Source organism: Euprymna scolopes, chromosome 11, assembly GCF_053919585.1.
Source record: "Euprymna scolopes isolate OS-2025 chromosome 11, ASM5391958v1, whole genome shotgun sequence".
NCBI classification, from domain to species: domain Eukaryota; kingdom Metazoa; phylum Mollusca; class Cephalopoda; order Sepiida; family Sepiolidae; genus Euprymna; species Euprymna scolopes.
In genome coordinates, this window is record NC_136492.1 from 61,135,151 (window position 1) to 61,140,150 (window position 5,000).

A 5,000-nucleotide genomic window follows, 5' to 3' on the forward strand; every position below is an offset into this window, starting at 1 on the left:
AACTTGATATAAACATGAAAACACCCTACACAAAATAACTTGTTTCTGTGCATAACAACAATTGTTCGTATTGCAGTCCTGATGATATGCATTTGGCATAAAAATGCAAGTTAATTTGTGCAGACCGTTTTAATGCTTATATCAAGTTTATTTATAAAGCTCTACTTTGAAGACATATTGGTTTAAGTTCATTTTATCAATATATTTGAACTTCCTTAATTTATAAAAAAGCAGATTTTGTCCAATAGTTACGACTATAAGCAAATTTACTACCAAAAAGTTAACAAAATTTTGTAAATGGTTTCTTATAAAGTTATACAAGTCTGAAATTTACAATATTTACAACCAAGCCAAATTATATTTTTTATTTTTTAATTATAGTCAAAGATATTTAAGTTTTTTTTTTTCTCTCAGTCACAGCATATTACACACAGAATTACACACAGACTTAAAGAAAATTCAATCTGAGTATTAAAATTCTGTTTATTAAACCTTCAAACGATAATTTCACTTAGTAGGTAAAAAAATAATTAGTAATTTTATTTTTGATATCAGAAAACAGAAAAAAAAATGTCACATATACACAGTGAAGATATATATAGGCGTGTATGTGTGTGATAAAACAGATTGGAAAATGTAACTAGAAGCAGAAAGAAAGTTTATCAAAAATGAATTCCTCAAATTCTTCATATGTCAATAAAAGTTTCTTGGGAGTGATTAACAATTTCCTGGGGATGCTTTTTTTTTTTTAGGTTTGTTAACAGCTGGTTTCTATTTGGACAGCAGCTCAAAACAACTGGGATGAACTTTTGATAACGTTCTACCCAAAGAAATGTGTGGCTGATACCAAACTGACTGGCTATTTTTTTTTCTCAACTGGTTGGTGTCTATCTCGATTGTAATCATTGTCTGTTTTAGCGAGGCTCAACAAAAAGATCAAAGTTTCAGATAAAGTAAGAGAATCTTGATATAATTTGATTGGGTTTAGCAAGATTATTGGGAGAATTATTTCAGACCACAATTCGCACAGTTGAGTCTGGAGCACAGACAAATGCAGAAGACTATCACAAACCAACCAGTTTAGCATAGAAAAATGAGTGAATTTACTTCAATTTTAATTTGTGATAACTCATTTACTTTTTTTGGTTATTTTGATAAAATTTGGATTTAAACAAAAGTTAATCGTTTCTTTTTATAAACATAGTTTTTCTTATGTCATAAATAGTTTTTTTTTTTTCATGTTGCTTCAAGTGTTTTTTTTTTTTTTTTTTTTTTTTTTTTTAAACTTTCTGCACATAAAACAGTACCATTTTAAATATGTCCGGCTTAATATAGGCTTTTAAAGTTGTCTTTTTACAAAATAAATTAGTTGAACATTCTAAGTTTTTTGCCCTATTATCAAATTTTATTGCCGTTTTTATATGGTTCAAACTTTTTAAAAAAACTTTATTAAAAGAAAACTCTAGCTTGATTCAAAGATTCAATATGATAGTTAAAATTAATCCGATATGAACAGTCAAAATCGCACTTTAATGTCATCTTTATACTTTTTCTTTCTTTAGAGGTATTGGAAATTATTCCCAATGCTTAAGCTGGCTTGATCTAATATTTATTAGTTCCATAATGATTAATTTTCATTCCAGCATATTTTAGTTATAGACTCTGAAAATTGACTTCCGGGACAATAACACAATTTTCTCATTTCAAACACTTTGAATTGTGATGATTGTTGTGTTACTAAAATAAAATTGTTATCAGTGTTAATGTTTCGCACAAATACATGTCAGCATATGAAAATCTTTTAGTGGAAATAATTTTTTTTTTTTTGTTTGAAATACCTAGCACAAATATGCTCAAGATAATACAAATGACTCCACCCCCCCCAAAAAAAAAGAAAATTAAATTAATTATTATTTGAACTCCTGTTCAAGTGTTATTCTCACATTTCGGTTGATATAACCTACAACTTTTTTTTTTTTAGCTGTCTTCAACTAGGAAATCTGCATGAACTTTCGAATGGAACCCTTTATTTAATCCACAGGGGGTAGTATATTCTTATTCCATCAGCCATGAACAGGTAAAAGTCTTAAACAATTCGCAACTGTATTCTTAGTAACACCTGCACTGAGGACAGAACCTTCAACTTTCAGGAAAGCGTCACTTAGAAGTAAATTTTACTTGGTACTTTATCCGTTATGCCACGGGTCTTTGAGCAATAAAACTCAAAATTAGAACAGTAGTCCAAATAATCCAAATTATCAGTCATCTCAAATATTCAGAAACACGAAAGCAAATATGTGGAATGGATGATCAACTTAGAAAAAAAAAAAAAAAAAAAAGATTTTTGGCTTAAGAGTAGATTCAAATTTAATTGTGGTTTTATGATTGGCTTTGGATAATTTGTAATTTGAAACCGTCAGTTATTTAATGCCAATGTTTTCTTGAGTTCTTATGTAAGCACAATAATTATGTGTTTGGTGTTGCTGTTTTCTAGGGCATCGACATTAAGATTATAAGGTTTGGTGCTTCTTCACATAACAATCCCTCCAAAAATTGAATATAAAAAAAAATATTATCTAGTCCCAAGTAAATATGCTAAATAAATTTCGAATTTTAGAAAAAAACATACTTGTTACTTTAATTAAAAACTGGTAACCAAATTTTAAATGAAACAACTCAGTAGTGTTTTATTTTTTTATTATTTAAGATTCAATTATTTAATAAATTTGAAATCTTAAAGACTATAAAAGTTAAATCATTAACCTCTAGTAAAAAAAATGTCTTTGTGATTACTGAAAATTAAGACGGCTGCTCTGAAGTCATCTACAGAATCAATAAAAAACATTTGTATATCATAAATAAAATTGTGTATCATAAATAAAATTGTGTATCATAAATAAAATTGTGTATCATAAATAAAATTGTGTATCATAAATAAAATTGTGTATCATAAATAAAATTGTGTATCATAAATAAAATTGTGTATCATAAATAAAATTGTGTATCATAAATAAAATTGTGTATCATAAATAAAATTGTGTATCATAAATAAAATTGTGTATCATAAATAAAATTGCGTATCATAAATAAAATTGCGTATCATAAATAAAATTGCGTATCATAAATAAAATTGCGTATCATAAGATAAATTGCGTATCATAAGATAAATTGCGTATCATAAGATAAATTGCGTATCAAATAAAATAAATTGTATATCAAATAAAATAAATTGTATATCAAATAAAATAAATTGTATATCAAATAAAATAAATTGTATATCAAATAAAATAAATTGTATATCAAATAAAATAAATTGTATATCAAATAAAATAAATTGTATATCAAATAAAATAAATTGTATATCAAATAAAATAAATTGTATATCAAATAAAATAAATTGTATATCAAATAAAATAAATTGTATATCAAATAAAATAAATTGTATATCAAATAAAATAAATTGTATATCAAATAAAATAAATTGTATATCAAATAAAATAAATTGTATATCAAATAAAATAAATTGTATATCAAATAAAATAAATTGTATATCAAATAAAATAAATTGTATATCAAATAAAATAAATTGTATATCAAATAAAATAAATTGTATATCAAATAAAATAAATTGTATATCAAATAAAATAAATTGTATATCAAATAAAATAAATTGTATATCAAATAAAATAAATTGTATATCAAATAAAATAAATTGTATATCAAATAAAATAAATTGTATATCAAATAAAATAAATTGTATATCAAATAAAATAAATTGTATATCAAATAAAATAAATTGTATATCAAATAAAATAAATTGTATATCAAATAAAATAAATTGTATATCAAATAAAATAAATTGTATATCAAATAAAATAAATTGTATATCAAATAAAATAAATTGTATATCAAATAAAATAAATTGTATATCAAATAAAATAAATTGTATATCAAATAAAATAAATTGTATATCATAAAATATATTGTATATCATAAAATATATTGTATATCATAAAATATATTGTATATCATAAAATATATTGTATATCATAAAATATATTGTATATCATAAAATATATTGTATATCATAAAATATATTGTATATCATAAAATATATTGTATATCATAAAATATATTGTATATCATAAAATATATTGTATATCATAAAATATATTGTATATCATAAAATATATTGTATATCATAAAATATATTGTATATCATTAATAAAATATATTGTATATCATTAATAAAATATATTGTATATCATTAATAAAATATATTGTATATCATTAATAAAATATATTGTATATCATTAATAAAATATATTGTATATCATTAATAAAATATATTGTATATCATTAATAAAATATATTGTATATCATTAATAAAATATATTGTATATCATTAATAAAATATATTGTATATCATTAATAAAATATATTGTATATCATTAATAAAATATATTGTATATCATTAATAAAATATATTGTATATCATTAATAAAATATATTGTATATCATTAATAAAATATATTGTATATCATTAATAAAATATATTGTATATCATTAATAAAATATATTGTATATCATTAATAAAATATATTGTATATCATTAATAAAATATATTGTATATCATTAATAAAATATATTGTATATCATTAATAAAATATATTGTATATCATTAATAAAATATATTGTATATCATTAATAAAATATATTGTATATCATTAATAAAATATATTGTATATCATTAATAAAATATATTGTATATCATTAATAAAATATATTGTATATCATTAATAAAATATATTGTATATCATTAATAAAATATATTGTATATCATTAATAAAATATATTGTATATCATTAATAAAATATATTGTATATCATTAATAAAATATATTGTATATCATTAATAAAATATATTGTATATCATTAATAAAATATATTGTATATCATTAATAAAATATATTGTATATCATTAATAAAATATATTGTATA

The 5,000-nt window shown here is 20.5% G+C and overlaps 1 protein-coding gene across 11 annotated transcripts in view; it reads right to left on the bottom strand.

The window, feature by feature from the left end:
- Nucleotides 1-5,000, bottom strand: part of LOC145287875 (fibronectin type-III domain-containing protein 3a-like) — a 791,938-nt gene that overhangs the window by 510,828 nt on the left and 276,110 nt on the right. The gene's annotated exons all lie outside the window — the stretch shown is intronic.